Here is a 13,111-nt window from a genome sequence, read left to right on the forward strand (position 1 = left end):
ATTCCTTGTCTATAATTTTCTTAATATGTCCCGCATTAGCACTGAAATCCGTTATGAAAGCAAAATTGCTGTTAAATATACCTGCAGCATCCCCATGGGGTTGACCATAAACATCACCAGTACCGCTACCTAAAATTGGACCAAATCTAGTGGATCGAGCTGCCTCCACTTCTTCCCGAACTGATTGAATCATGGCTATAGGGTACCCCCTATCTTGAAACAAAGATGTTAGTTTATCGCACTCATGACCAAATTGTTGATCATCGGAAGTCATACGAGAAACTCTGACAATATTGTCCTTTCAAAATTCCTCTTTTTTTGGAATCTAGGGTGTGAACTTTGATAATGGATATAACTATTAGAAAATGTCGGCTTCCTGTATATACAAGACTTGTACCCCTCACCATCATTGGTGATAGTCACATCCAAATAGTTAACACTATTGTATGATATTTGATGGGTAAACTTCAAGAATGTAGTAGAGTTGTTAATGTAAGCAATAAAATCATCTATACGATCAACAGGCCCAACCCAAAAAATGCATATATCATCCAAGAACCTACAATAGTGGTTCCAAAAAATGGAAAATTCACTGTTGAAAACAAATTTCTTTTCCCATATGGACAATATGATGTCAGCGTATATGGGAGCACAATTGGCTCCCATAGAAACACCAGAAATCTGTTGGAAATATTCTCCGGAAAAGAAAAGAAAATTGTGCAAAACTAAACCCAGTAGTTCAACAACCATATGGATATCGTTACAAGTAACTCCTGGGCATGCCCATAAGGCCTCTTCCATCCATAATAACCCAATGTCTGATGGGATAACAGAAAAAAGATCTACCACGTCTATGGTAAGAAATGTTACTTCAGGCTTAGAGGTCCATAGTCACATTACGTAGAAAAGCCCATGAGTCTTTAAGAATATAATCCTGTCTCCCCCACAATTGCTTCAATTTCCAATCCAAAAATTTTGAAATGTTATGAGTTTTCGACCCTTGTGTCGCCACTATAGGTCTCGAGGGTGGGTCTGAAAGATTCTTGTGAATTTTGGGCACACCAGACATGGTGGGTACTCTTGGATCAGTATTGTCGAGGTATGAAAAATATCCATTTCAATAACCTCCTGATCCAACAGGTCTTTAATGGCTAAATCGATCTTTTTATATGATAAATGTATCTCGTGAATAGAAGCCGATGTATATTTAGTATAATTATGTAAAATGTTATACATTTTGGCTTCATACAGATTCTGGTCCATCAATACCGTCCCCCCACCCTTGTCTGGTTCCATGACTCTAAGGGAAAAATTGTGACTTAAATCATACAATAAGGAAGTCTCTTCTTGACTTAAATTGGCTGCATACTTAGCCTTACTTAGTTCCTTTCTAAGTTGCTGCTCAATCCTAATTTTTAAGTTCTTGAGTTGGGGATGTAGGGGAGGATTAAATGTACTGGACTTCCTCAAATGTAAACTGGGAGCCCCAGGGGTCTCTCCAAACAGGTTCTCTAGATTTAATTTACGTATAAATAACTTCAGGTCCAAAATGGTATGAACTATACTACTACCTCTGCTGGGAACAAATTTGAAACCTTTCATGAAAAGCATAAAGCAGGTGTCAGTGACAGGAAAATCACTGTAATTGTATATATGATAATCATCCTTAGAATACATAAAGTAATCGCCTATTTTGGTTTCTATAATGTTACCAGTAGTTACCAATCCTGGTTCCTGTTCCTTCTCCATCCCCGGGGTTGTCCCCCTCTCCCCTGATGTTGGGGAGATTGCACCAATGAAGGGTGAGTCCCTGCTGGTTGATACCCCTGTTTGCGAATGCGTTCTGACCTTCGGGGTAAAAAATCATCATCATTCCCCTGAATCTGTTCCTGGTTCTCAACCAGCACCTCCCCATCAGGGCCCTCCTGAATAGGGGGCACAAAATCATCCCTATAAGCGTTGTACACTGTGGAGTCAACAGGTGTGTTACGTCTATGAGAAGGTGGATTTGGGTACTGCCTACCCTCCTGGCATTCTTTGATATCCCTACTGAGCTTCTTGTATTTACGATTTAAAACAATGTCACAGTGCTGGTCTACCTCTTTTCTGATGTCATAATATTTATGCTTTTCAACTTCAATATTAAACATTAAATCAGTGGTAACATTCTCATTAAACTTAAAGATGTCAACTTGCAAACACCTTATTTCGTTCTCATTTTTCTTAATAATGGCCTTGACAATCTCAAGCCCGCATTGATCAAATGCTTTAATCAAATCCATGTGAAAGTCACTGCCAGGAATAACCTGGTTGGGGTATTTAAATACCCGTAAGCCCTTCGGGACTATACTTTTTTTGAGACATTCTGATAAATACATATTGTCCAGTTCTAAAGTTTTGTACCTGAACAAAGCGTTCTCTAATAAATGTAGAGACTCCTGAAATGTACGAGTGTCCTCGGTTGTACGTGCCCCTTGCTCACTAAAATGAAAATTGGGTTTGGAATTAACCCAGTCCTGAAATGAAGACACCGGAATGGCAGACCTTCTCTGCTCGTTCAAAGAAATAACTGGCAAGTGTTTGTGGGCAGAATCACGAAGAACTGCTGGTGTACAACGAAAATCAGTCCCATCTAACTGCCCAGTGGTTTCCGGTGAATCTACGTGGACCATACCATTAGAACCAATAGGAGCAGGTGGAGCTACCGAAGGTTTGGTAACTGCCTTTAAAACCTCACGTTGGTCCAAAATTAAATTGTTGATACCTTGACCCAACGGAGTAAGTAGATTGATAAGGAGAGTCAGTTGACCCGTGAGCTGACGAATATCATCCGATTCGGACCTGTTTCCGTTGCCATTGCCTTTGCCATGGCCTTCACAGGAGGTGGAAGAACCCGAACTGGCTTCCATGACCAAATCCACAAAGAGAAAACGCTGTAGTCACAGTAAACTCCCAAAAACAGCAAGCCAATCCAGCAATCCACCACCATCCGGTAATTACACAGCTCACAATAAGGCACCTCAAGATCCAAAAACACAGGTTTATTAATGCCACAAACAGTTGCAGAAACACGTTTTCATCGATAAAACGACTTCAGATAAAAACAATGTAAAATGAAGCTGCTTAAATACACACTTCCATTAAAACAATTAATATTAATGTGTTGTAATTAAACAATCACGTAATTAAGTATTGAAAACTAGTATCCTGCATTTTTAAGGCAACAGACAGATATTGTCACAACAGACAAATGGATCCTGGACGTTATAAACAGAGGCTACAGATTTCATTTTCATACTCTCCCAAAAATGAGAGGCATGCCAAACCTGCCACACAATCAAAGGGCAGAGGCACAACTACAAATTTCAAAGCTCATAGACATGAAAGCTATTCAAGAGGTACCTACTCACGAACAAGGTTAAGGTTTTTATTCCAGGCTATTTCTGGTACCAAGGAAAGGAACCGACTGGAGACCCATTTTGGACTTATCCATCCTAAACACATTCTTACTCGTACCAAAATTCAAGATGCTCACATTACAGCAGCTTCTTCCCATGCTGGGCAAGGAGTTTTTGGCTGGTAACATTGGACCTCAAGGAGGCATACCTGCATGTCCCAATCAGACAAAGCTGCAGAAGATACCTCAGATTTCTTGCAGGTTCAATACATTATCAATTATCTGCATTGCCCTTTGGCTTATCTACTGCGCCCAGAGTATTCACGAAATGCCTGGCATCAGTAATTGCCTACTGCAGACTTCAAGGGATACAAATTTACCCTTTATTTGGACGACTGCCTGATCCAAGTGGACAGCAAGCACATACTTCTGGAACATCTGGCTTATGCAACACAGTTATCTGGCTTATGCAACACAGTTACTGAATTCTCTAGGATACACAATCAACGAAGAGAAATCCAGGCTAACACCATCTCAGAAAATAACTTTCCTGGGTGCCAACTTGGACACAAACACCCAGATGGCCTATCTTACGCCAGAAAAACAGGGGCAACTAACTCAGTACTTCAAAACACTAGCAAATTGTACCAGGCTTACTGCAAGGAAAATCCTGCAGGCTCTGGGCTTCATGGCATCTTGCATTCTTTTAATCCCATGTGCAAAGTTGCATATGAGGAAACTTCAATGGTACCTAAAAAAAACTATGGTCTCAACACAGCCACAGTTTGGAAACAATAATACCAATAATTCCATGTTTGCAAAAGGAATAAGCATGTCAAACAAACACAGGTCTTCCGTTCTGCAAGCCTCAAGCAAATCAAGTCATCACAACAGACGCCTCAGATTACGTCTGGGGGGGGCGCACATGACAGACAGGTGCATTCAGGGCAAATTGTCCCAAAAGGAAAAGCACCTTCACATCAATCAAAAAGAAATGCTAGCAGTGATAAATGCAATTACAGCTTTCAAGGACCTCCTGCATCCAGGACAATTATTGATAAGAACAGACAACACCACAGTAATGTGGTACATAAACAAGGAGGAACACATTCATACCCCCTGTGCAGACTGGCCATGACACTTTGGAACTTGGCTCTGGAATGGCAAATCGAACTTCAAGCACAGTACTTGCCAGGCTTGGAAACACGCTGGCAGACAATCTAAGCAGAAATATGACAGATCCACACGAATGGAAGTTGCATCCTCAAGTGTTTACAAAGATAATCCAAGCGTGGGGAAGGCCAGACATAGATCTCTTCGCCTCCCACAGGAATCAATTGGAAAGGTTTTGTTCAAGGACCTTTCATCCAAAGGCCTGGAGAGTGGACGCCCTTTCAGTTGGACAGCATGGACAGTTTACACTTTCCCACCTCTGCCTCTTCTGCCCAAGGTGCTCTTGAAAGCAAGAGCAGACAGACCGAAGATGATACTGATTGCTCCAGACTGGCCAAGACAACACTGGTACCCACTACTGAGGAGCCTAACACATACTCCTCCCTGGCCCCTACCTCTAATGCCTCTTCTGCTGACTCAGCACACCTACAAAACTCTTCACAGTCAGCTGAAAACACTCAATCTCGCTGCATGGAAAATTCCTTAACACCACAACAGACTCTACTCCCCAAAGAGGTGCAGGATGTCATTTTGGAGGCCAGAAGGCCATCTACTAGAAAGGCTTACTCCGCAAAATGGAAACTGTTTTGCTCTTGGAATGAGAAAAAAGGCCAGGACCCTAAAAAACTGAATTTGCCTCAGGTATTACAGTATCTAGCTGAGCTGCTGAACAGTGGACTTTCATTTTCCTCCATAAAAATCCATGCCTCAGCCATTTCTGCAGAATTCAACACGGATCCACCCTTATTCTGTCACCCACTCTTAAGACAGTTCCTCAGAGGGGCTAAGAATATAAGATCACCAAGGAAACCACCAATACCAGCCTGGGATCTTAATTACATTCTAGAAAAATGAACATTGCCTCCCTTTGAACCAGCTGCCCCAACAGATTTGCAATACTTGTCCTGGAAAACAGCTTTCCTTCTGGCCATTACCTCAGCTCGTAGAGTATCGGAACTACAAGCCCTCATGGCTGTGCAGCCCTTTCTCATCTTCCATCAGGATAGGGTTTCCCTTCGAACCAACCCGTCATTTATCCCTAAAGTGGTATCCAGGGTAGCTTTAAATCAAGCCATACACTTACCTACCTTTTACCCCAATCCTCAAAACAAAGGGGAAAGGCTCCTACACTCCTTAGACATCCATAGACAGCTACATTATTATTTGGACAGAACAAAGCCTTTCAGGAAATCAGAACAACTCTTTGTGTCCTATGCTGTAGGAGCTCAAGGGAATCCAGTTTCCAAACAGACTATTTCAAAATGGATAGGCCACTGCATACGGTTTTGTTACTCCTATCATGGAAAATCTGTCCCTACAGGCATCAGATCCCACTCCACCAGGGCCACAGCTACCTCTACAGCCTTCCTCAGAGGAGTTCCTACCAAAGATATTTTGGAGGCAGCCACTTTCTGTGCATACCTTCACAAAACACTACCACCTGCCTTTATATTCCAAAACTAGAGCAGGCTTTGCCACTGCTGTGTTGCAGGGCATTCTGGCTCATCCCAGTTCCACCTAGTGCCTACCACCCTGTGCGTAGCTTTGGGATTCTACCCATCTGTGATTACTGCAGCTGTATGCACGATGAACATAGTACAGTTTTGTACCTACCATAAATGTAGATGTTCGAGTGCTAATACAGCTGCAGTCCAGGTTTTCCCTCCCTCCTTCCCCTCTTGGTAAAGGCCTAGGGCCTAACCCCTCTTCATACAACCTGATGGGGTTATCCTTCTATGGTATATTTGCTTGCAACTACTGATTTTTGATTATATTGCATTTCATGTATATAAATATAATTTATGTATTGCCTTCCTTCTGGGGGCACCTGACATCTGGGGCAAGAAAGACTGAAGAAAATGGCGTCGGCTGTGTCTTATATACCCCTGCCTCACTGACGTCAGGAAAGAAAGCGACAGCAACCGATGCCGGACCTAGACTTTGGAATTCGGCCAACCGAGGGACCGCCTGACGGCAGAGAAACCCATCTGTGATTACTGCAGCTGTATTAGCACTCAAACATCTACATTTATGGTAGGTACAAAACTGTACTTTTTCCAGGTTAGAAATTTTATCTCCGTTTTAGCTGAAGGTTTAAATGGAGACTGGGTTAAAAGCTTATAAGACTATTTTTAAATTCCAAGGAGGAGTGGGATCTTGGAGGTCTAAGAGAAAAAGTTCCTCTTAGGCTCTGAAAAGTTTGGAAGACACCAGAGATGAGTTATTACCCCTATTTGAAAATTGGAAATGGCAGCTAACAGTAGTAGTAGAAGAGCTAGTTCTGTTGTTGAAAATTGTGGCTAAAAATTTCAGAACTTTAGGAACAGAAGCTGAAAAGGGATCTAGTTATTTTTGTTATACCCAATTACAAAAGCAAATGGAAAAGCTTTGTCAAAGTTTCCCGGTGGACGCTTTGTAGGATGATGATAGAATGTGACAGACATGGGAGGGAGAGTCTGGGCTGTCTAGCAATCAGTGGGACTGGAGAAACCATGCGGTCAGCTTTAGGCCTGGAATGTCTGGGTGAATCGTGTCTGTCTGAGACGGGAGGTCTGGAGATGGATCCAGATTCTAGGGGGATGAAGATGATGAGGCCAAAAAGACAGGGAAAACAAATTTAATGAGGCCAATAAGAGGCAATGAGGATTATTGTGCTCTTCAGTTGAGATGCTTTCTGAAGAAACTAGGGATAGGCATAAAGAAGACCAGAGGGCCAGTTGTGAAGTAGGGCATCTCTCTCTGACTCCCCCGGTGGGAGGATGGGGGCAAAGAACTTGCTGCACTTGTTGAGAAGAGATACAAAGAAGTCAGAACAGTTGGCCCTATTGATGGAATATCTTCTGTGCCACCTTCATGTTGAGAGACCTGTAAGGCATCAGCAATCTTCAATCACATTGGTTTTCCCCGGAATGTGTGCTGCTATCCGAAATCGATTGGATGAGATCGCCCATTGCCACATACTCCTAGCATCATGACATGGGGATAAGATTTGGTTCCCCCTTGTTTGTACCAGATTACTGACTATATTTTTTGAATCGCAGTTGTCCCAGCAGGGAGAGTGACTTGAAAGGCCTGCAATGGTAGGATGACAGCTCTCATCTGCAAGACATTTATATGGATGTTGGCCTCTTCAGGGGACCACGTGCCTTGGACTGTCCTTTCCAGTAAATGCCCCCTCCCAATCTGGGAGGCATCCGTGGTCACTATGACTTTGGGTTGGGGAGAACAAAGGTACAGGCTTCTAGTACTTGGGAGGAGTTTTATCCACCATAGGAGATAATTTTGCAAGCTTGAGTTATTTTGATCTGACTGGAGAGTCATTGATGGAGAATAGACCACTAAGTTGTGATTGTTCACTGAAGAATTCTCATATGGTACATTGCAAATGGTACCAGAGTGATTGCTGCTGACATGGAACCCAAAGCTTGGAGGGTCAGTCGAGCTGAGAGAGAAGAATTTTGAATGAACTTTTTGATTTGAAACTGAATAGATTGAAAACACAGCCAAGGGAGAGATGCTGTTTGAGTGACTGTGTTGTGTGAGGCACCTATGTATTCCAAAATTTGTGTTTGTTCTAGATGAGATCTGTTGTGGTTGATAGAAATTCCCAGGTGGGAGCACAACTGGAGCACATTATCTTGGGATAGAATCAGCTGATGCCTGGTTGGAGCAGTAATGAGACAGTCATCTGGGTATGGAATCCCCGGAATCCTTACAGCCTCAAATGGGCTTTGAATACTGCCATACACTTGAACACCCTGGGGGCTGTGGTGAGACCAAAGGGCAGAGCTCTGAATTTGTAATGACTGGCTCCTAGTCGGAAGTGTAGAGATCTTCTGGATCTGTTTACTTTAATGTGATAGTACACATCCTGAAGATCTGTCCAGTTGTTCTTGTGTAAAAAAGGTGGAATGGACTGAACTGTGACTAGTCAGAACTTTTTATACTGAACTGACTACTTCAGATTGCTGAGATCCAGAATTGGTCTCCAGTCCCCTGATTTCATTGGCACCAAAAAGAATCTCGAGTAAGTTCTGGGCTCTGTTGTCTGAGGGGGACCCTCTTGGATGACTTTCTAGCAGCTTGTTTATTTCTAGGGGTGGATGGGAAAATGGTAGGATATAACCTCTGGATGTCCTTCATGGATGCATCTGCAGTCATAACAACTGGGTTGTCCTGTCGTCAGGCAGCCCTTCAGTCGGCCGGATTCCAAAGTCCGGGTCCGGCTTCGGCTGATGTCGCACTTCACCCGACGTCATCTCTGTTGGTCTTCGGGTATAAAAGCATCAGCCGACGCCATTTTCCTCAGTCTTTCTTGCCGCGTGGCGCCCGAAGCAGAAGCTGTTCGCAAGTGCCAGTCGGTCGGATCCAGAGATTACTTCTACCGAATACTACTTCGAAGACTTCTAAAGCTAAGTACCCCGTTGGGGACTCTTTCTTGCCTCAGCCGATGTCAGAAAAAGTTAATAATTGTTTAACCTGTGGGAAACAAATACCTCATAAAGATTTCCACTCTTATTGTCTGCCTTGTTTAGGCCCAGCCCACGACGTAGCAGCCTGTTCGGCCTGTGCTTCTTTCAACCGACAACGCTTAGGCGTCGGTCGGAGTTTGCAGAACAGTTTTTCGGTTCTGATTTTGCATACATTATGCCGCCGGATCCTCCGACTACCCAATCTGCCAAAACGCAAAGATAAAGACCGACACTCGCGGTCCGCGGTTTCGCCGAAACCATGGTTAAGCAAACAGCGAGTGTCTCGGTTTCGGCGAAACCGAGAAAACTGATCAAAGTACAGCTGAACCTATCTCTACAACTGAGGCCCCTGCTACCACTCTTGAATCGGCCTCAGAAATTTTATCCACTACGGTGGTTGCCACTGACTTATCAGACACCATTCCCTTGGATGTCTCTACCCCAGCACGTGGTGCTGCTAGGCCTCCAGCAGCCATGTCCATTAAGGCCTTCGCCAGGGCTAAAGCAGCCAAGACTACTAAGACAGTGCCTGTTAAACCCCCACAACCAGGCCCTCTTCTAGTTCTCAAATGCTTACTTTGGCAGAAGATTTAATTTCATTAATTAGAGGATCTCAATCTCACCCAGACAGGGCCTCTCAGCCCCCAGAGAAGAGACCTAGGGCAGAGCCCCTGAGCCAGTGTCCTCTGATGATTCTGCTGACGAATCAGACATAACTGACCAGCCAGAGGTTCCTTTCTCCAATTTTGAAGATTCTGATGCTGAAGAATCCATTCCAGCTGCTTCCCCACCAGAAGAATTCTCCTTTCGGGAAACCTTACATGCCATGCGAGAGCAGTTCCAATGGCAGCAACAGGATTTTTCAGACTCCAGAAAAGACTTAGGACCTTTCTGCACCTCCCACAGCACAGGCCCTTAGCTATACCTCCTGTTCTCTCTGTGGTGGATGATGCTTTCAATGATGTCTGCTCCGCTCCAGATTCTTTACCCGCAGCCCCTGCCAAACCAGACAGATTTTACAGGGTGCCAGATACTCATCACCACCTTTACAAGGCCCCACTTGCAGACCCGAAACTATATCCCAGGGTCCCAAGGCAGTAGCCGCGACCATAGCTAAAAACCCTATTCCTTCTGAAAGGGAAGCAAGGTCATTAGACAGATGGGGTAAAAGGTCTACACTTCAGCTACTCTCTCAGCTAGAGCTTTAAACTGTCAGTTTCACATGATACAATACCAAGAGTTTATGCTTGATCAGTTAACTAAAAACTAACCACTGATGAATCTCTTGATAAGAAATATGTATTAGAAATGGTAAATAACATACAACAGGTTAGCAACCATTCCTTAAAATGTGGCTATGATGCACTGGAGGCTTCATTTAGATCAGCCATGACTGGCACAGTGATAAGAAGGCATGCATGGCTAAAGGAGCAAGCTTTACCGGATCATGTTAAAGCTAAGTTGCTAGATGCTCCTATGGATAAGACAAGTTTGTTTGGTACACCTGCCCAGCAGGTTATGAAGAAAATGGAAGAAAAGGCAAAATCTGTTCAAACGGTTAAAGATTTCTTGCAGGTTCAACCCCAAGGTTTAGCAGGAACTGGCCTGCCAAAAATTGGTCCTTTCCTGACTCCACAAAATTTCAAAGGGGCAGGAATAGACGTTCCAGAGGCAGAAACCAATCCAGAGGAGGTGCCTACAGAGGACGACAGTGGCAAGGTAACAACAGAGGCACAGACACAACCACTGCCACTACATCAGCACAACCACAGTGACTTAACCCTAAATCCGCCTACCAGGGAACAAATAGCAGCTCCTCTAGGCGGAAAGTTAACCTTATTTTCAAAGAACTGGCACTACATAACAAAAGACAAGTGGATTTTACAAACCATAGATCAAGGTTACCGGTTTCACTTCCACACTTTACCAGTCAAAGAGGAATGCCAAATCTACCTCCAAATCAAAAACAGAGGCACTACAACAGATAATGGAGTTAGCAAACATGAGAGCTGTGGAAAGAGTGCCAACAGCAGAGCAAGGAAAGGGGTTCTACTCCAGACTATTCCTAGTTCCAAGAAAGGAAAAAGTTGGAGACCAATTCTCGACCTGTCCACCTTAAATACATACATCATTGTCCCAAAATTCAAAATGCTGACCCTACAGCAACTTCTTCCCATGCTGGGCAAGGAGTCTTGGCTGGTAACTCTAGATCTCAAGGAGGCATACCTGCACGTCCCCATTCGACCAATCTGCAGAAGATACCTCAGATTTCTTGCAGGATCAGAGCACTATCAATTCTCAGCATTGCCCTTTGGCTTATCTACTGCCCCAGAGTATTCACAAAATGCCTGGCATCCGTAATCGCCCATTGCAGACTACAGGGAATTCAAATTTACCCATACCTGGACGACTGCCTGCTACAAGGGGACAACAAAAGCAAGCTGACAACAGATTTACAAAGGGTCATTTACTTGCTACAAGCACTGGGATACACAGTCAATTTACAAAAGTCAAGGCTGATACCATCCCAAACAAGGACATTCTTGGTCGCCGAATTGGACACAGTAAAACAAATGGCATTCCTGACTACAGAAAAACTAAAAGAACTCCCTCTTTACTTCTTGGCACTAACAAAACTGAACAAGTTAACAGCAAGAAAAGTACTGCAGGCCTTGGGCTTCATGGCATCATGCATAATCTTGGTCCCATTTGCCAGACTACATATGAGAAAACTACAGTGGTACCTAAAGAATTTATGGTCCCAACACAGACACAGCCTAGAAACAGAAATCCCACTAATTCCATGCTTAAAGCAGGAGTTCCTATGGTGGGCTCAGGCATGTCAGTCAAACCCAGGCCTACCCTTTCGCAGATGTCAAGCAAGCCAGACCATCACAACAGTCGCTTCAGACCTAGGATGGGGGCCCACATGCTGGACAAATGCGTGCAAGGATTGTGGACACAGGATCAACTTCACCTGCACATCAACCTAAAAGAAATGCTGGCAGTAAAACTGGCAATCCAAAAGTTCAAACCATTTCTCCAAGAGGGCCAGTTGATAAGGACAGACAACACCACAGTCATGTGGTACATCAACAAACAGGGAGGCACTCATTCATACCCCTTATGCAGAATGACTTTGGAGCTGTGGACCCTGGCACTCAGCTACAACATCCAGTTACAGGCAATATTTGTACCGGAAAAGAAAATACTCTAGCAGACATATTAAGCAGAACCACATCGGATGCCCACGAATGGAAGCTGCACCGGACATCTTCAAGACCATCTCAAAGAAATGGGGAATGCCTCAGATAGATCTATTCGCATCACCTCTCAATCACCAGCTCAAAAGTTCTGCACAAGGACATTCCACCCACTAGCATGGAAAGTGGATTCGCTCTCCTTCAGCTGGAAAGGCCTAACAGCATATGCATTCCCACCTCTTCCCTTGATACACAAAGTACTACTAAAAATCAAGGAAGAACGTCCAAGGATAATCCTGATAGCTCCAAACTGGCCAAGACAACACTGGTACCCACTGCTGAGGAGCATGTCTCGAACAATATGTGGCCAATACCCTGATGCCTTTGATGTTAACTCAGAACAACTACAGCATCATACATCCAAACCTAAAAGCGTTGCAACTGACTGCATGGAACATCACATAGCAGCAGCTAATCCAGAACTTTCCCAAAGAGTTAAAGACATTATTCTTGAAGCACGCAGACCTTCAACAAGAAGGAACTATGCTGGAAAATGGAAAAGGTTTGTCATTTGGAGTACGGAAAGAGGAAAAGATGTGTCAAACATAGATATGCCTAACATTCTGGAGTATCTGGCGAACTTCTTCATTCAGGCCTGTCCTACTCCTCCATCAAGATACATGCATCAGCTATTTCAGCAGAATACAACTTTGATCCACCTGTTTTCAGGCAGCCTTTGCTCAGGCAGTTCCTCAGAGGAATCAAGAATGTAAAACCTCCAAGGAAACCACCATTACCAGCTTGGGACTTAAACTTTGTGCTAGAAAAGTTGACACTATCACCCTTTGAACCAGCAGCAACAGCAG

This window comes from Protopterus annectens, chromosome 3.part1 (assembly GCF_019279795.1).
Source record: "Protopterus annectens isolate FY-2018-M chromosome 3.part1, PAN1.0, whole genome shotgun sequence".
Lineage (NCBI taxonomy): Eukaryota > Metazoa > Chordata > Ceratodontiformes > Protopteridae > Protopterus > Protopterus annectens.